Source organism: Cebus imitator, unplaced genomic scaffold, assembly GCF_001604975.1.
Source record: "Cebus imitator isolate Cc_AM_T3 unplaced genomic scaffold, Cebus_imitator-1.0 Scaffold367, whole genome shotgun sequence".
NCBI classification, from domain to species: Eukaryota; Metazoa; Chordata; class Mammalia; order Primates; family Cebidae; genus Cebus; species Cebus imitator.
This window is the reverse complement of record NW_016107682.1, coordinates 1,508,327-1,529,468: the sequence shown is the minus strand read 5'-3', so window position 1 is coordinate 1,529,468 and position 21,142 is coordinate 1,508,327. Positions and strand designations below refer to the sequence as shown.

Sequence of the window (21,142 nt, the reverse complement as noted above, 5' to 3'; positions counted from 1 at the left end):
AGAGAACAAGACACGATAGGTTTGTGTAAGTCAGTCACTTCCCAGGCCCTGCCCCAATACCCCCAGCCTCTTTGCTAGGAATTCCATGTGGAAGGTTTACACGCTTCACCTGGGTCAGGGCTCTTGGCTAGGAATGAGAAAAGAGAAAATTAATAGAACAGTTTGAAAAGAAGAAAAAAATCCTATGTTCTATGAAATCTAATTCAAAACAATATATAAAATGAAAAAAAGGGGTAAGATGGGGGTAGTATTATGAGAAAATAAGCATTGCCTGAATGTGCTCCAGAGAAATTCACATTAACTAAGAGGCACTGAGCACATCCAGTCCCTCCCTCAGCATATAAATGTTTTTGTGTATTCAGTCCCGGCTGGGCCAAATAATCAGAGCTCTGATTATTTGGCCCAGCCGGGACTGAATACACAAAAACATTTATAAACATGAACCATTATATTTTTTGAGTTTTCATCATAGGCCTTAAGTAAAAGTAGCTGTACATGATGGTCCACTAGGAACAAACAAAAAGCTACTGTTGGAGTACAGCCTTGGCAGGCTGGAGTGGGAGAATCACTTGAGCCTAAAGTTTGAGTCCAGCCAAGGCAACATAGCAAGACTACATTTCTAAAAAGAAGAAAGGAAGGAAGAAAGGACAGAAGGAAGGATGAAAGGAAAGAAGGAAGGAAGGAAAGAAGGAAGAAATGGAGGGAGGAAAGGAGGGAGGGAGGGAGGAAAAAGAAGAAGAAGGAGCAGGAGGAAGAAAGAAGAAGAAATAAGAAGAAGAGCAAGAAGAAGAACAAGAAGGAGAAGAAGAACAAGAGAAGAGAAGGAAAGACAAGAAAGAAAGAAAGAAAGAAAGAAAAGAAAGAAAGAAAGAAAGGAAGTAAGTAAGTAAGTAAGTTAGGAGAAAGAGGAGAAGGAAAAAGGAGGAAGAAGAAAAAGAAGGAAGATAAGAAGGAGAAGGAGGAGATGGAGAAGAAGAAAGGAGGAAGAAGAAAGAGGATAAAAAGAAAGAATGAAGAAGAAGGAGGAGAAAGAGAAGAAAGAAGAAAATAGGGGAAGTCATTTTGATTTGGTGTCACTTTGGAATGATGTTGAACTTTAGGTGGCCAAGTGATTTGTCTGCTTCAGTGTGATGTTCTAAGCTGCTTACTCAACAGGATCAGATGAATGTTTTTGTAGATTACTCTTGTAGGGTGTGGCCAGGTGGAAGTCCTCTCTGGTATGATATGCTTATTGTCCTGGCAGAGAAGGGTTTTGGTTGTGTGGTACAGGAAGGACTATGTAGGGATAGAGAAAATAGATCCAGAAGAAAGATGTGTCTGGATTCCATAGAAACCGTCAGAATATCTTGCCAATCAGATCAAGAACCTGGAAAAATAAATATACAAAAATGGTATTTTCCCCCCAGAAAACATATCAACAACTTGTATGACTACAGTATTCTGCACACCATAGTTTAGGAAATACCTAGAGTTATTTATATTGTTCTGACTAGACACTGAAATATAAAAACATGATATTTTCTTCCCAGAAAACGTATTTACATCTTTTATGCTGTTAATATTCTCCATGACGTAACTTATTTAGGAAATGCAAATAGCCCAAATACTCTTCACTCTTGTTTTCTATTTGTTTTTTTCTGGAAATAGGCACTTTGACTACTACACTACTATTATTATTTACGTCATATTACTTTTTTTTTTTTGAGACAGAGTCTCACTCTGTTGCCCAGGCTGGAGTACCACAATCATGGCTCACTGCAGGCTCAACTTCCTGGGCCCAAGCAATCCTCCCATGTCAGCCTCCTAAGTAGCTGGGAGAATCACTTGAGCCCAGGAGTTCACGACCAACCTGGGCAACGCAGCAAGACCTTGCCTTCAAAATTTTTTTAAATTAATTAATTACTTTAAAAAAGATGCTTCCCTAATATAAAAATACAAATATCATTGTACTTTTAGTGGAGAAAGGGTTTTGCCATGTTGCCAGGCTGGTTTCAAGCTTCTGAGCTCAAGCAATCTGCCTGCCTCAACCTCCGAAAGTGCTGGGATTACAGGTATGAACCACCACACCCAGCATATTACATATTTTTAAGCAAAGTTTTACTTAAATTCTATCTTCCATATACATGTTCCACCCAAGAATTCTTATTGATACCTATAAAATCAAACATCAAGCTTATTTTCTTCACCATCATTCTGTGTACTGATATATGGATCTAACTCTCAACCAACCCATTTATTCTTGAGATAACTTATATGCAGTAAGGTGCACAAATCTTACATGTACAGCTTAATGAATTTTTACATAAGCATTAACTAAAGATACGGACATTTCCAGTGTTCCAGAAAGCTTCCTCATGCCATTCCATCAATACTTTATTAAAGATGATGACTATTCTGAACTTTCCCACAGATTAGTCCTGTTTGTTTTTGAACTACATACAAATGAAATAATACAACATATTATTTTTATATGTGGCTTCTTCCAATATTTTGTATGTGAGATTCATCTATGTTGTTGAATGTGGTTTGTTCATTTTTATTTCTGTATCAGTATTATGTCACTCTATCACTCATTCATAATTTATTTATTCATTCGACTCATGGTGAACATTTGAATTTTTATCAGGTTAGGGCCATTACTGTAATTGCTATGAACACATTCATCCATGTCCTTTGGTGGACATAAGCACTCACTTCTGTAGTGTATATACTCAAGAGTGGAATTGCTGGTTCAAGAAGTGTGCATACATTTGGCTTTGCAGATACTGCCAAAAAGTTTTCCAAAGTAGCTGTACAAATTTGCATTCCCATGAGCAATGTATGAAAGTTCCATTTGCTCCATATCCTCACCAAAACTTGCTGTTGACATTCTGGTGGAGGTATAGTGGTATTTCATTATGGCTTATATTTGGTTTCTTGATACCTAAGCATTATGAACAGCTTTTACACTTAGTGGCCATATGGATATTCTCTTTCTTTGAGGTATACGATTCCATTCATTTAAGAATATTGAGTTGTCTGTCTTTTTATCATTAAAAAGGAGTTTCTTACAGGAGGAATCTTTGAAAAGTTCATGGAAAATGTGAATTATGAAAAAAACTACACATTGATTTTTTTTACACCAAAATAAACTCATATTAAATTAATAGAATATGTCTGAACAGGATCTAGTTTGAAGCACTAAGAAGGATAAGACATCAATTTGAAAACAGCCCTTAACAGAGTAACATGAATTCAGTTAAAACTGAAGCAGTAACACGACATCAAATTTATGGTGAAGCTTAGATGGAAGAATGGTGAAATTATTGATGTTTTACAAAAAGTTGATGGCACAACGCTTCAAAGATTAGCAGTTTACAAATGTATAACTCATTTTAGGAGGGATGAGGTGATATTGAAGATGAAGCCTGCAACAACACACCATTCACATCAATTTTCAAGGAAAAAATGTAATCTTCTTCATGCCCTAATTGAAGAGGACTGACAGTTAACAGCAGGAACAATAGCCAACACTATAGACATCTCAATTGCTTCAGCTTACACAATTCTGACTGAAAAATTAAAATTGAGCAAACTTTCCACTGGATGGGTGCCAGAACCATTGTGCGCAGATGAGCTGCAGACAAGAGCAGAGCTTTCAACGGAAATTTTAAACAAGTAAGATCAAGATCCTAAAGCATTTCTCCAAAGAATTGTAATAGGAGATGAAACATGGCTTAGTAGTAAAATCTTGAAGACAAAGCACAATCAAAGCAATGGCTACCAAGAGGTGAAAGTGGTCCAGTCAAAACAAAAGTGGACGGATCAAGAGCAAAGGAAGGCTGAGTACAGTGGCTCATGCCTGTAATCCTAGCACTTTGGGAGGCCAAGGCAGAAGGATCACTTCTTAGGAATTCCAGACAAGCCTGACAAAATAGTGAAACCTTGTCTCTATAAAAAATGTAAAAATTAACCAGGCATGGTGATGTGTGCCTGTAGTCTCAGCTACTTGGGTGGCTGAGGTAAGAGGATCACTTGAGCCCAGGAGGTTGAGACTGCCATGAGCCATGATCATGCCACTGCACTCCAGCCTAGGTGACAGAGCAAAACCCTGTCTCAAAAAAGAAAAAAAAAAAAAAATCAACCAAGAGCAAAGCTGATGGCAACATTTTTGCAGGATGCTCAAGGCACTTTGCTTATTGATTCTCTGAAAGAAACAAGTTCTTTTAAGGAAAAGGAAACATTCTTTTAAACATAAAGAATGATAATATTGCCAGGTGTGTTGGCTCACACCTGTAATCCCAGCACTTTGGGAGGCCAAGGTGGACAGATCACCTGAGATCAGGAATTCAAGACCAGCCTGGCTAACATGGCAAAACCCCATCTCTACTAAAAACACAAAGATTAGCCAGGCGTCATGGAGCACACCTGTAATCCCAGCTACTTGGGAGGCTGAGGCAGGACAATCACTTCAACCCAAGAGATGGAGGTTACAGTCAGTTGACATCACTCCACTGAACACCAGCCTGGGCAACAGAGTGAGACTCTGTCTCAAAAAAAGAAAAAAAATGACAATATTATGACAATGCTTATTACGGGAGTTTTGAGAGAGTTAGCCAGTTAGCAGAATAATGCCTGAAAAGCTTCACCAGACAGCTCTCCACCACAACAGTGCTCGTGCTCATTCCTCTCATCAGACAAGGGCCATTTGTGAGTATTTTGAGAGCTCATTAGATGTCTACCGTACAATCCTGATTTAGCTCATTTTCACCTCTTTTTGCCTCAAAAAAATATTTAAAGGGCACAAATTTTTCTTCAGTTGATAATGTAAAAAAGACTGAATTGACATGGTTAAATTCCCAGGACCCACAGTTCTTTAGGGGTGGACTAAATGGCTGGTATCATCGCTTACACAAGTGTCTTGAGCCTGATGAAGTATGTAGATCAAGTTTATGTTTTAACTTTTAAGTCCATTTTTATGAAGTTTTGCAGTCCCCTTGCATAGTCTATGTATGAATTCTTTGTCAGATACATGTATTAAAGATATTTTCTCTCAAGGCCAGGCACAGTGGATCACACCTATAATCCCAGGACTTTGGGAAGCCGAGGCAGGCAGAACACTTGAGGCCAGGAGTTCAAGACCAGCCTGGCCAACATGGCAAAATGGCATATCTACTGAAATTGTAAAAATTAGTGGCCATGGTGGTGTGACCGCAATCCCAGCTACTCAGGAGGCTGGGGCACAAGAATTGCTTGAACCCAGGAGGCAGATGTTGCAGTAAGCTGAGACTGCCACTGCACTCCAGCCTGGGCAACAGAGCAAGACTCCATCTAAAAAAAAACATGTCTATGTCTACATCTACATCTTCTCTCAGTCCATTGCTTTTCCACCCAATTTATTCTATCTTTTGATAAATAGAAGTTCTTAACTTTTTTTTTCTTTGAGACAGGGTTTTACTCTGTCACCCAGGCTGCAGTGCAGTGGCCCAATTATGCCTCACTGTAGCCTTGGCCTCCTGGGCTCAAGCCATCCTCCCACCTCAGCCTCCTGAATAGCTGGAACCACAGGCATGTGCCACCATAACTGGCTAATTAAAAAAATTTTTTGTGTGTGCAGATGGAGTCTTGCCATGTTGTCCAGGCTGGGTCTTGACCTCCTGGGCTCAAGCTATCCACCTACCTTGGCTTCCCTAAGTGCTGGGATTTCAGGTCTCAGCCAACACACCAGGCCTGAAGTTCTTAATTTTAATGAAGTATAATTTAACAGTCTTTTCTATTACAGAGGGTACATTTCTGTCCTGCCTATGATATTTTTCTCTACACTAAGGTCATGAAGACATTTTCCTATATTTTCTTCCAGAGCTTTATTTGGGATCCATCCAGGTCTTTGGCAATCTCAAATTAATTTTTTATGGTATGCAGTAGGAATTCGGGTTAATTTTTTTCCATATTGATATCCAGTGGACCTGGCACCATTTATTGAAAAGACCATCCTTTCCCTGCTGAATTGTAGTGGTGTCTTTCTTGTAAATCATGTTACTCTTTTCATGCAGATCTGTCCCAGGATCAGCATTCTGTTCTTGCACCAATATTATACTCTTAGTTATTATAGTTCCAAAGTCAATCTTGCTATTTCTTAGCCCTTTGTATTTCAATATATATATTTTCAAACAGAATCTTCAGTCTAGTTAAATGTAATATCAAAATACGTGGGTGTAATTAGACCATCTTTCTACCCCTTGTTGTTTGTCCCATCTGTTTTTTATTCCTTTATTTCACCCTTCATGCCTTGTTTTGTATCACACTATTGTTATTTCATTTTCTCCTCTATTAGCTATTAGGACTACAGGTGTGTGCCACAGTGCCTGGCTTAATTTTTTTTCTTTTTTTGAGACAGAATCTTTCTCTGTCACCCAGGCTGGAATACAGGGGCACGGTCTTGGTTCACTGCAACTTCTGCCTACCAGGTTCGAGCAGTTGTCATGCTTCAGCCTCCCAAGCAGCTGGGATTATAGGCATGTGCCACCATGCCCTGCTAATTTTTGTATTTTTAAAAGAGATGAGGTTTCACCATATTGGCCAGGCTAGTCTTGACTCCTGGCATCAAGTGATCTTCCCACTTTGGCCTCCCAAAAGGCAGTATTACAGGCATGAGCCATAGTGCCTGGCCTGTGCCTGGCTTTCTATTAGTTTTTTCAACAGCTTTATTGAAATATATGCCATGTAATTCATCCACTTAAAGTATACAATTCAATGATTTTTAGTCTATTCAAAGAGCTGTGCGTCTATCACCTCAATTGCTTTCACATTTTCATTGCCACAAAAAAGAAATCCTGCATCCCTCAGCTATCACCCTCAATTCTCCTATATCCCTCCAGGCCTAGGCAACCACTAAACTAATTTTCTAACTCTACAGAGTTGCCTATTCTGGACATTTTATATGAACATTTAGAAAAATGTACACAGTGGGTACTGGTGTGATATTATCTGAGTGTGTGTATATGTAAGAGAGTAAGGCAGTAAAAAGAGGAACTTCTGAATAACACATGGAGTGAGGAGAGAATAGGAAGAAAGAAAAAGTGGGGATAGATTTTTATATTTTCATGAGTATGGACAATCATGTGCACTTGAAGATCAGATTTATGTTTATAAGAAAAGAACCACTCCATTAAAAAGGGGGAAAAGAACATGAGCAGACAGTTTTCAAAAGAAGACATATGTGCAGCCAACAAGCATGTGAAAAAAAGTTCAACATCACTTATCACTAGAAAAATGCAAATCAAACCCACAATGAGATACCATCTCACACCAATCAGAATGGCTACTACTAAAATGTCAAAAATTACAGGTGCTGGTGAGGTTGCAGAGAAAAAGGAACACTTACATACTATTGGTAGAAGTGTAAATTAGTTCAACGATTGTGGAAAACAGTGTGGAGATTCCTCAAAAAACAGAACTATCATTTGACCCAGAAATCCCATTACTGGTATACAATTCCTTTGTATACCCAAAGGAACACAAATTGTCCTATCATAAAGATATGTGCATGCACATGTTCATTGCAGCACTATTAACAGCAAAGACACGAAATCAACCACAATGCCCATCATGGTAGACTACATAAAGAAAAGAAAATGTGGTACATATACACCATGGAATATTATGCAGCCATAAAAAAGAGCAAGATCATGTTTTTTGCAGGAATGTGAATGGTGCTGGAAGTCATTATCCTTAGCAAACTAACACAGGAACAAAAAACTAAATACCACATGTTCTCACTTATACATGGGAAGTAAATTATGTGAACACATGGACACATAAAGGGAAACAATAGATACGAGGGCCTGCTGGAGGGTGAAGGATGGAGGGTGGGAGGAGGTAGAGGATCAGAAAAAATAACTAGTAGGTATGAGGCTTAATGCCTGGGTGCAAAATGATCTGTACAACAAACTCCCATGACACAAGTTTACCATTTAACAAACCTGCACATGTACCCCATACTTAAAAGTTAAAAAAAAGATCAGATTTATAAATTAGGATACTGAATTCAAGGTTCTTGGTGAAGTTTCTTAAAAGAAACTAACATTGCACAGATGTGCCAACAATCCTAAGTATAAAAGTTTTGGTTCTCAAATATCTGCTGAAGAAAGACTGGTATATATTTTAGCACTGAAACTGTGGTAGTTCAGTCAGGGTGGTGGAAAAATATTAAGGGAAAAATATTAGAGAAAGTTTAGGATATAGTTACAAAACCTCCTTGGAAGGCCAGGCAGCTTATGCAGCTTCAGATGACAGAATGGGCTGAAAGTGGTCAGTTCTTACCCTAAGGCATTAGAACATAGAGTAAATACTAGGAATTGTATAGAGACTTCCCCAGATAAGTCTGTTTGCCCCCATCTCTATTAGCAAACCTTTAATCATCTGTGTGTGCATAACTGCCTTCTACTTGGGATTGGGGAGTGGGGTGGCAGAAGTTTATTACCCACAAATGGTGTTTGTTTTAGGCCTCAGAACTGGTTTTTAATTTTTACTCTCTAGTGGTGTTGACTGAAAGCCTTTGCTATTTAATGTGTGTTGAATAAAGGCCAGGAAGGTCATTGTGTCAGGGCCAGCGGCCATTAACTCCTTCTCACCTAGTGAGTGGCCAGGACATCCCAGCCTGCTCTTTCACTATATTCTGTGTCTAAGTTAATTTATTCATCTGTTGCAGGGTCAGGGTCTGCCTGTCAGCCCCAACAGTGGTGCCCCATGTAAGAAGACTTGTCAGTGGTGCCCTCTCTGAGGCAAGCTGTAACAGATTGAAGATCACAATGGAACCCCCAAAAATGAAGGTTAAAAGAGACTGTGCAGCCAGTCAGTAAGTCATTGGTACCCGCTTGGGATTACCAAGTTCACGGGAGATTATTCAAGCTAGGGTTTCATCATGGGACAACAGTTATCAGCTCAATGGAAACAGTGAGCTGTTAAAACAGTGTTAAAACAGCTGCTTAAAGTTAGTGGAGCCTCCATTTCACAGGCTCAATTAAGGGACCTAATGCAAACTGTTGTTTCTCAAAATCCATGGCTCCCAGCAGAAGCTACAGTAGACATATAGCTCTGGGAACAAGTGGGGAGAACTCTTAAACAGCATCATGCATAAGAGCAACAGGTCCCAGTACCATCATTACCAGGCCAAGATAACAAAGAGGAAATGGAGGTTTTGCCTGAGCTCCCTCCTCCTATAAATAGTAAAAAAGACAGGGGATATGCTCCAGCAATGGGACCTTATCTTAAGCAAGCAGCACTAGAAGGCAGGCTCTTAGCCTGCCCAATAGTGCAAGATCAACAAGGCGATTAGGTACATAAAAAGATAAGAAAAAATACTAGAGGCAGAAGCCATACGGCAATAAGCAGTGGGTGGAAGGAAAGCCTTGACAGCAAGAAAACTCATAAACCTGGAGCAAGCAAATGCTCCCCGGAACTTGACCTGCATGGCAGCAATGGCAATGGGGAGCCACACTCAGCACACAGGAGCTAGCCTGCTAAGGCGGGGCAGGAGGCACGCACAGGAAGGTCTGCCCAGCTGGCAGCAGCTGCCCAGTGGCAGGCAGAGGGAGCAACACAAGCAAAAAGCTGCACAGGCAAAAAGTGGCACCTAGGTGAGTGTAATGTGGCTTGCTGCCCTCTGGCTCCACAGGTGGCCCACAGTGAAATTTCATATGTTCCTGATATAGAAGCAACGTCCCAGATTATAATTCTCTGCTAAGATTTAAATAAAATTTAAGAATTTGTAAGACCTTTTTCTGATAATGGTCGCTGCTGTCATTCCAACCTTCCCCCTAACATGACCCTCTCCAAAACCTATTTAAGTAAAACTGTAACCTCTGAAGGAAGAGAAATTACAGACAGCCCATGAACTAGTTGAGGTTAATTTACAACCTACAGGACCCCTTCAATGGGTCCTCCCATCCCATGCAGCAATTCTTCAAGATTGGCCTGTAATTGTTATTGACTTAAAAGACTGTTTTTATACAATTCCTCTAGCAGAACAGGACAGAGAAAAATTTGCGTTTACATTACCAGCTATTAATAATGAAAGACCAGCTTGCTGATTTCCTTGAAAAGTGCTGCCTCAAGGAATGCTGAACAGTCCTACTAAGTGTCAGTATTATGCAGAACAGGCTTTGCTCCCCAGTAGAAGGTAATTTCCCAATCACAAGATTATTTACTTTATGGATGATATTTCACTGGCAGCCCCAGCAGAGCCAGTACTTTTAAATTTATATAACTCTGTCATAAAGAATACACAGTTGAGAGGTTTACCCATAGCACTTGAGAAAGTACAAATGTCATCTCCTTAGAAATATCTTGGGTACGTACTAACTTCCCAGTCAGTAAGACCTCAAAAGGTTAAATTAAATACTAGCAATTTACACACCTTAAACAATTATCAAGAATTACTGTGCAATATTAACTAAAGCCTTCCCTGTATGTTCTTTTTCTTCAACTTTATTTATGGGGTGGCCCAAACTGATAATGGTCCAGTTTATGCCAGCTCACAATTTCAACAATTTTGTTACATGCTGAACATTCAACATTCCACAGGCATCTATACAACCCCCAAGGACAGGGCATAGAACATACCCATTCCACCCTTAAAAATATGCTCAGAAAACAGAAAAGGGGGAGTATGAGTAAGGACCCTGCAACACTATTGACACAAGCTTTATTTATCCTTAATTTTTAAAATTTAGATAACAAATTTCAATCAGCTGTAAAAAAAAACACTTGCTAAAACCTCTCAAGATAGAAAGATTGGAGAAATAGGAGGAAAGAATGAGAAAGACATAAAAAGTAAGATAAAGGAGAGAGATGAAGTAGGAAGAAGAGAAAGAAATATTAAGAACATTATAGATATAAGAATGCACCTTTCCCAGCTTCTAACACCCCCTTTCCCAGCTTCTAACACCCCCTTTCCCAGCTTCTAACAATGCAACTGCTTGGCTGAAAGGGATTAACATACCCCTGGTGGGATTCCTCATTAATCACATATAGTGAACTGAGATGACACGTAACACTACAGATCACTCTTTGATTGGGAAAGAATGTTGCTAATTATACTTATGATTGTCTTATGTTATTTGCTGATTCTAGGATGCAAAGCCAGAATAAGAGCAATGACTGACTCAACTGACGGACCTGTTGCTGCACACGCTGGCACTCTTCAATTATTAAAGCCAGATGCAAAAAACAGAAAAGGGCTCCCCCTTTTCTGGTAGTTCAGTCAGGGTGGTGGCAAAAATATTAAGGTAAAATATTAGAGATAGTTATAGGATATAGTTACAAAACACCCTTGGAAGGCCAGGCAGTTTACATAGCTTCAGATGACAGAATGGGCCAAAGGTGGTTGGTTCTTACCCTACGGCATTAGAACACAGAGTAAATACTAGGAATTATATAGAGGCTTCCTCAGATAAGTCTATTTACCCCCACCTCAATTAGCAAACCTTTGATCAGCTGCTAGTGCATAACTGCCTTCTACTGGGGGGGGGGGGGTGTTGGCAGAAGTTTATTACCCACAAATGGTGTTTGCTTTAGGCCTCAGAATCTGGCCTTTAATCTTTACCCTCTAGTGGTGTTGACTCAAAGCCTGTGCCATTTAATGGGTGCTGAATAATAAAGGCTGGGAATGCCAGTGTGTCGGGGCCAATGGCCATTAACTCCTTTGAGTGAGTGGCCAGGACAACCCTAGTCCACACTTTTACTGTGTTCTGTGTCTGAGTAAATGTATTCATCTGCTGTGGAGTCAGGGTCTTCCAGACCCTGACATGAAACCAGTTTTTTCCTTCAAAATACTTCAAAGGAAATGTGTGCCTCAGCCACTCCTATCCTTTTTTCTAGAAGGTAAATAAAGGTGACTAATGCAACTGGTGATTAAAAACCTGTATTTTTCTTAAATGGACAAAAAAGACCTTATAAGGATTTTTAGTTTCATTATTAATAATTATTTTTTCTTTTTATTCCAAGAAAGTGCCAAGCTTGTTTCTACCTTATTGTCTTTGCACTTGCTGTTCCCACTGAATGAGTCCTGGTTCTTTGCTCAGTGGTTGTTTCTAATGATCAAAGCACTGAGGATCAGGTACAGTGGCTCATCCCTATAATTCCAGCACTCTGGGAGGCTGAGGTGGGCTGATCAGATCACTTGACCAGCCTGGTCAACATGGTGAAACCCTGTCTCTACAAAGAACACAAAAATAAGGTGAACGTGATGGCACATGCCTGTAATCCCAGCTAAGGCATGAGAATCGCTTGAACCCAGGAGGCAGAGGTTGCAGTGAGCCAAGATCACACCACTGCACTCCAGCCTGGGTAAGAGAGTGACACTCTGTCTCAATAAAAGAAGTACTGAGCTCATATGCCACCACCACAGAGAAGCCTTTCCATTTAACTGTATCTAAGTCTTCCCTACTTCTCACCATCTCTTTCCAACTCCTGTATCCCATCATCCTGTTTTATTGTCTTCTTAGCTGTTATTTACAGTATCTGAAATTATCTTTTTTATGTATTTATTGATGGAATAAATGTTCTTCTCCTCCCTTTATAACATCATTTCTATATAAGAGCCAAGAACCTTGTCTGACTTATCCATTGCTATATCCCAGCAGTGCCTGCATACAATAGGGGTTGCAATAAATATTTGCTGGATAAATTAATAACAAAAGAACTTTCCTAGTAGCCTCAATTTTTCAGGCCACTATGCTGAATGCTATACAATATTGTCTCTGCCCTATTATCATATTAAGGTAAATAATGTATGCTTTGTTCAAGAACGCTCAAAGTTCAATACCATACCCTTTTTTTTTTTTTTTGAAATGGAGTCTCATTCTGTCACCCAGGCTGGAGTGCAGTGGCAGCATCTTGGCTCACTGCATCCTCTACCACCGGGGTTCAAGCAATTCTCCTGCCTCAGCCTCCTGAATGGCTGGGACTACAGGCACGTACCACCACACCCCGATAAATTTTGTATTTTTAGTAGAGACAGAGTTTCACCACGTTGGCCAGGCTGGTCTCAAACTCCTGACCTCAGGTGATCAGCTTGCCTTGGTCTCCCAAAGTGCTGGGATTATAGGCATGAGTCACTGTGTCTAGCCTCATACACTTATTAATTCTATAAATCTCAATTTGGCAAAGTCTAAGACCATGTAAGAGACTGAGCTTTTATGATGTTTCTGATTACTATACTTAGAAGACATAAATGAAATTTGTAGAGTTAGAATGACATATCGGGAAGTGCCTTGTCTGGAATCAGAGGAACTGTCACAGACAGGCTCTGGGTGAGTGGACAGTTACCTTCTGAGCCTTGGTTTACTCTCAGGAATAAAATCGATTTACCTTTAGGGATATTGTCTTAATCTGATTTGTGCTGCTATAACAGAATACTGCAGACTAGGTAATTTTAAGTGAATAGAAATTTATGTCCTAATAGTTCTACAGGTAGGGAAGTTCAAGATCAAGCTACCAGCATCTGATGAGGATCTTCTTCTTATGACATCCCATAGCAGAATGTGGAAAAGCAAGAAAGCTTGAGAGACAGGGAGAAATAAATGAGGTGCCAAATTCATCCTTTTATGAGGAACCTGCTCCTGCAATAATGAACCCACTCCCACAATAATGTCAATACATTTTTAAGAGCCCTCATGGCCCAAGCACCTCTTAGATGTTCCACCTGTTAGTACTATTACAATGGCAATGAAATTTTAACATGACTTTTGGAGTGGACATTCAAACCATAGCAGATACCTACCCAATAATAACTACAGGGATGTTGTGAGGCCTAAGAAATAAAGCAAACTGGCCTGGCAGTGTCTCACACCTGTAATCCCCACACTTTGGGAGGCCAAGGCAGGCAGATCACTTGAGCTCAGGAGTTCAGGAGCAGCCTGGGCAACATGGTGAAACCCTGTGTCAACAAAAAATTATTAAAAATTAGCAGGCCAGGCGTAGTGGCCCATGCCTGTAATCCCAGAACTTTGGGAGGCATAGGCAGGCAGATCATGAGGTCAAGAGATTGAGACCATCCTGGCCAACATGGTTAAACCCTGTCTGTACTAAAAATACAAAAATTAGCTGGGCCTGGTGGCACACGCCTGTAGTCCCAGCTACTCGGAAGGCTGAGGCAGGAGAATCATTTGAGGCCAGGAGGCAGAGGTTTCAGTGAGCTGAGATCACACCACCACACTCCAAGCCTGATGACAGAGTGAGACTCCGTCTCAAAAAAAAAATTAGCTGAGCATGGTGGTGCACCTGTGGTCCCTGCTACTTGGGAGGCTGAGACAGGAGAATTGCTTGAGCACCACCGCACTCCAGCCTGGGCAATGGGAATGAAACTCTGCCTCAAAAAATTAAATAAATAAATAAATAAATAATAAAACTAATTATAAACAACATTTACTGGTCATTTAGTACCAGAATAAACCCTTTACATTTATTATATTAACATAAACCACACGATCCTATGTGGTTTATGTTAATAATAAATGTAAAGGATTTAGTAAGTATTTAGCAGTATGTTATTATTATTTTGTATATATGGTAACTGAGACATGGAGTGATGATGGAACTTAACCGCGGTCACATGACATGTAAGTGGTGGCATAGCCAAGGTTCAAACCCAAAATCTGTGCTCTCACCCATTATGTTTTACATTTTCCATACAGTAAATAGCTTTTCAAGGATGATTTGTCAAGAATGCTTCGGCCAAGAAGTTCTTGCAGCAATAATCAGAAGTTGTAAGATTCTGCCTTTTCTAAACTCAACTCATGCCTACTAAACCTAAAGCCAACTACTGGTATTCCCGAGAGCTGCATCTGATTCCCAGCAAAGTCATGAGACTAAAATGCAATGCTGAGTCATCCTATATGTCCCACGTTCTGCATAGTGTGCTTTACTTGGCAATGATTCCCTTGCTTTACTTTAGCCAAACTGATTTTTTTAAAAGCTGACATTGCATAAGTCTGAAAAGGACTTTTTGAATTCCTATAGATCAACCATTTTTAGAAAGAATAAGTACAAATCAAAAGAATTAATTTTAATCCATCTAATAAATAAAGAGGGCCTTAGCCAGGGTTAGGGGGAAATCTGTACCAGCAGTGTTCTAAGGAAAAATAGGTATTTACGGTACTCTTTGACTACTTGTTGATGCATTTAGAATAGGCCAGTGTCTGAGACAGCATTCTATATCAGGATGGAACTTAACTATCTTCTAAAATTACAGTGCATATTTAATCTCTTATTGGATTTTTTTCTTTGGAAAGGACTTGTTCTCAATAATTTCTTCATTGTGCTGAGAAATCATTTTAAAATTATGGATATGACCATGGTATCTAGGGGTTTTCTTACATTTTTTGGCTCTGGCAGAAGAAAATTGTAATTTAAGAAAAATCTTTCAACTTTTGCCAATTTGGGGTCTGAAAAATGTGAATATAATTAATGTAAAAAGTCTGGATAATTCTGACAAAAAAATGCATATCTTTTATCCTCAGCAGAGTTATGTGATTTATGAGGGTCACCCATATTATAAAAATTCTTTTTTTTTTTTTTTTTAAGTAGAGACAGGGGTTTCACCATGTTGCCAAGGCTGATTTTGAACTCCTGGCCTCAAGTGATCTGCCTTCCTCGGTCTCTCAATGTGCTGGGATAACAGGCATGAGACACTGTGCCCCCACCAAGAAATGTTTTTAAATATGCTTTGTTTTTATAAAATTTGGGTTGGTATTGATGGGTTTCATTAAGCAGTATTTCAAAAGTAACAATTGTTAACATTATCACTGGTCTCATCAGAAAGATTCCAGAAAAGTCTCTAAATATTAGGAAGCTATCAAGCTCATAGGGAGGATATAAATTTTCCAAAATTCTAATTTTCACTTAAAAATTCAAATTTATCACTGGCAAACAATATTATTCAGTTGTGTTCCTTGAAATGACAGGAATACTTGCTTCATTTTATGAGATAAAATGATATGATGGTCTGGTTATAAGTTTAGTTCACTACAACATTTGGCGTTGATGGCCCTCAAAGCTGAAAAAGATCCTGCAGAGAAGTATGGATTCAAATGAAAGGGTTAGCTTCACTTTCTAAATCAGAGTATCAATTTTTCAGTCCATTCACCAATTAAAAAGATATGTTAATTACCCTGATCTAATCACTATACATTGTATGTATTGAAACATCATTATGTACCCCATGAAGATGTACAATTATTATTTGTCCATTTATAAAAAGAAAACTAAAAAAGAAAGAAGAACAAAAATGGGAGGTTTTTGTTTAAGTAATAAATGTATATCTTATTTGATGTAAATAAATTATTCTTGGGAGTAATCAAAGTTTTCACATTTCCATCAATAGGTTCAAAACTAACTTTCTGAAAGATTTAAAAATAGAGCAGATAATCTTCAGGTAGAAGAGTTTTATAGACGGACATACATCATTTTTGGCAACAAACTCTTATAATGATGGAAAGATTTCCAAACATCTGTTGTCAAAATGCCTTTTATCCTGGTCTTCAAAATGCGGTGTAGATTTTCTCACTCATTGTAAAGCGTTTCCTTTTCCTGAAAGTGATACATTAAATGTGTTTTTGTATATACATTTATTTTGTTTCTCGTTTTTATTTCCATACAACCACTATGAAAGAGTTTTGCAGTGTTATAAAAAAAGTTAAATATTATATATACCTATTATACTACCATTCTACTCCTAGGTATTTACCTAAGAGAAATTAAAGCTTAAGTCCATGCAAATACTTGTATGTAAATGTTCTTAGCCACTTTATTTGTGTTGAGCAAAAATTAGAAACAAGCCAAATGTCTGTCAACAGGTGAACTGATAATGGTTTGGCCATACAGTGAAACATGTCTTAGTAACAAAGATCTAAGTAACAAAAAGGTATGACCTATTGCTATATATAAAGTACATACTATAGATTCTATTTATATAAAACTGTAGAAAATACAAACTAATCTATAATGACAGAAGGAAGATTAGTGGTTGTCCAGGGTAGGGTAGCAGAAGCAAGGAGGGGAGAAAAGATAGAATTTCATAGGGGCATGAGGAAACTTTTGGGGGTGATAAATATATTTGTTATCTTGATTGTGTTGGTTTCATTGGTATATACATATGTCAAACTCATCAAATTGTACAGTTTAAGTAGGTATAGTTCACTGCATGTCAATTATACCTCAATTTTAAAATGAAATGAAAAAATACAATGAGTTACTACTATACACCCACTAAAATGGCTAAAGTTAAAAGACTTTGCCCAGTGCTGGTGAAGCTGGAACTCTCATACACTGTTGATGAGAATGCAAAAGGGTACAATGACTTTGGAAAATAGATTGGTACTTTCTTGAAAACTTAAAATACATTTTCCAAATATCTCAGCCATTCCACTCCTACATAATTACTCAAGAAATATGGGAATATGTCTACACAAAGACTTGTAAATGGATATTCATAGCAGCTTTATTCATTATAGCCCAAATCTGGAAATAGTCCAAATGTCCATCAATAGGTGAACGGATAAACACATTTGGTAGATCTATTAAATGCAATATATTATTCAACAATAAAAAGATTGATACACTAACGACATATATAAATCTCAAGATCATCACACTTACTGAAAGTAGCCAGACATCCCCCTAAAAAAAGAATATATGATGTATGATTCCATTTATATAAAATTCCAGAAAATGCAAACTAACCTATCAGAAAGCAAATCAGGAGTTACCAGGGGCTGGGGGTAGAAGGAAGGATAAATTTAACAGTGGCAGGAGGAAGCTATTGGGGTTGATGAAATGTTTGTTGGCTTGATTTTGATAATGGTTTCATAGATGTATGTCAAAACTTACCATATGTGGAAGGTTGAGGTTGCATTGAGCTATGATTGTGCCACTGCAGTCCAGCCTGGGTGGCAGAGCAAGACCCTCCCTGTCTCAAAAACAAACAAACAAAAACTTAGCAAATTGTGCACTACACACACACACACACACACACACACACATACACACAAACTCATATGTAGTTTGTCATCAATTAAACTTTAATAAATCTGCAAACAAACAAAAAAAAGTACTGGAATATGATGGTTACTAAATGCTATCAATTAATACTTTGGCGGGGGGGAGGCTATGGTTATTAACCATCAATTGAAAGCAAAGTATGAAAGCTAGAAGGCCTCTTTGGCAGCAGACGCTCATCTCTCATAGCCTAAAGGCAGAAAATGCTGAGGATCAGATTCACCTTTAATTTCAAGAGTGGTGAACAAGCTCTAGAAATATATGATTCTCAACTCAGGCAAGTTGGCTTCATCAAGGCCAGGGAGGGCATTGGTGGGAAGGACTGTGATCCTAAGACTTGGAATGGGTCCTCTTAGTTAATACACTGAAAATCTTGAATCGCAATTCCAGTGATTCCTCTGGGCTGGCACAAGCAGCCTTCTCCTCTTCCTCCCTTAAAGGTTAGCTCTACCCATTTCCTGGAAGATGATGCCAAGTCCTTTGCTTTGCAAGATAAATACCACCCCCCCACCTACCCACCTCTGCCCAGGATACACACCTGATATACTTCGGATGTCTATCCCCACCCAAATCTCATTAAAAAATCCCCAATGTTGGAGGTAGGCCATGGTCAGAGGTGATTGAGTCATGGGGGCAGTCATGAATGGCTTAGCACCATCCTCTTGGTACTGTCATCACAATAGTGAGTTCTTGTGAGATCTGGTGGTTTAAAAGCACCTCCCATTCATTCTCTTGCTCCTGCTCTGGCCATGTGACATGCCTGCTCCCCCTTCACATTCTGACATGGTTGTAAGTTTCCTGAGGCCTCCCCAGATGCCAACCACATATTAGCACCGTGCTTCCTCTACAGCCTGCTATTGTGAACAGTGCTGCAATAAACATACGTGTGCCTGTGTCTTTATAATAGAATGATTTATAATCCTTTGGGTATATATCTAGTAATGGGATTGCTGGGCCAAATGTTATTTCTATTTCTAGATCCTTGAGGAATCACCACACTGTCTTCCACAATGGTGGAACTAATTTACACTCCCACCAACAGTACAAAATCATTCCTATTTCTCCACATCCTCTCCAGTATCTGTTGTCTCCTGATTTTTTAATGATCACCATTCTAGCTGGCGTGAAATGGTATCTCAATGTGGCTTTGATTTGCATTTCTCTAATGATCAGTGATTATGAGCTTTTCTTCATATGTTTGTTAGCTGCATAAATGTCTTCTTTTGAGAAGTATTTGTTCATATCTTGCCCACTTTTTGATGGGGTTTTTTTCTTGTAAATTTGTTTCACTTCTTTGTAGATTCTGAATATCAGTCCTTTGTCAGACGTGTAGATTGAAAAAATTTTTTCCCATTCTGTTGGTTGCCTGTTCGCTCTGATCATAGTTTCTTTGGCTGTGCTGAAGCTCTTTAGTTTAATTAGATCTCATTTGTCTATTTTGGTTTTGTTGCCATTGCTTTCTTATTTCATTGAGTTGATCTTCAATCTTTTATTTCCTTTCTTCTGCTTGATTGATTCAGCCATTGAAACTTGTATATGCTTCATTAAGTTCTTGTGCTGTGTTTTCCAGCTCCATCAAGTTGTTTATGTTCTACTCTACGCTGGTTATTCTAGTTAGCATTTCATCTAACCTTTTTTCAAGGTTTCCTTGCATTGGGTTAGAACATGCTCCTTTAGCTCAGAGAATTTTATTACCCACCCTCTGAAACCTGCTTCCATCAATTCGCCAAACTCATTCTCCAACCAGTTTTGTTCTCTTGCTGGTGAGGAGTTGTGACCCGTTGGTGAAGAAGAGTTCTGGTTTTTGGAGTTTTCAGCCTTTTCACACTGGTTTCTTCCCATTTTCATGGATTTATCTACCTTTGGTCTTCGAAGTTGGTGACCTTTGGATGGGGTCTCTAAGTGGATGTCCTTTCTGTTGATGTTGAAACTATTTCTTTCTGTTTGTTAGTTTTCCTTCTGATAGGCCCCTCTGCTGCAGGTCTACTGGAGGTATGCTCCAGACCCTGCTTGCCTGGGAATCACCTGCAGGGGCTGCAGAACAGCAGATATTGCTGCCTGTTCCTTCCTCTGGTAGCTTCGTCCCTGAAGGGTACCCACTAGAATCCAGCCAGAGCTCTCCTTTATGAGGTGTCTGTCAGCCCCTGCTGGGAGGTGTGTTCCAGTCAGGATACACAGGGGTCAGGGAGCCACTTGTGGAGGCAGTCTGTTCCTTATCGGAGCTCAAACACTGTGCTGGGAAATCCATTGCTCCCTTCAGAGCTGATGGGCAGGGATGTTTAAGTCTGCTAAAGCCGTACCTACAACTGCCCCTTTTCCCAGGTGCTCTGTCCCAGGAAGGTGGCGGCTTTATTTATAAGTCCCTGACAGGCTGCTGCCTTCTTTCAGAGATGCTCTGCCCAGCAAAGAGGGAATCTAGTGACATAGTCTGCCTGAAGTGTCCTTGCTGAGCTGCCATGCCCTTCACCCGGTCACTGTGTAAACTTCCTGGCTACTTTGTTTACACAGGTGAGGTTAAAACTGCCTATCCTAGCCTCAGCAATAGTGGACGCCCCTTCCCCCACCAAGCTTGACTATCTCAGGTCGAACTCAGATGCTGTGCTGGCTGCAAGAATTTCAAGCCAGTGGATCTTAGCTTGCTAGTCTTCGTGGAGGTGGGACCCACCGAGCCAGATCACTTGGTTCCCTGGCTTTAGCCCCCTTTTTCAGGGGAATGAGTGGCTCTGTGACTCTGGCATTCCAGGCGCCACTGGATTATGAAAAACAAAACAAAACAAAACTGCTGCAGCTAGCTCAGTGTCTTCCCAAATGACCACCCAGTTTTGTGCTGGAAACCAAGGGCATTGGTGGTGTAAGCACTGGAAGGAACCTCCTGGTCTGCAGGTTGTGAAGATGGTGAAAAAAGCACAGTATCTGAGCCAGAGTGCCGGGAAAAGTCCCTAATGGCTTCCCTTGTCTAGAAGAGGGGGTCCTCCGGCCCCTTGTGCTTCCCAGGTGAGGCAACACCCCATCCTGCTTTGATTTGCCCTCCTTGGGCTGCACCCACTGTCTAACCAGTCTCAATGAGATGAACAAGGTACCTCCGTTAGAAATGCAGAGATCACCC

General features: G+C 39.7%; 1 protein-coding gene across 2 annotated transcripts in view; it reads right to left on the bottom strand.

Moving 5' to 3' along the window:
- Positions 1-17,917, bottom strand: part of LOC108288189 (liprin-beta-1-like) — a 137,282-nt gene extending 119,365 nt beyond the window's left edge. Inside the window, exon 1 of one of the 2 annotated variants that reach the window (XR_001818632.2) lies at positions 17,869-17,917. The gene's annotated coding sequence lies outside the window, so the exon portion shown is untranslated. The remainder of the gene's footprint in view (positions 1-17,868) is intronic. The other variant, XM_037730904.1, reaches the window with a different exon arrangement.
- Positions 17,918-21,142: the final 3,225 nt, after the last annotated feature.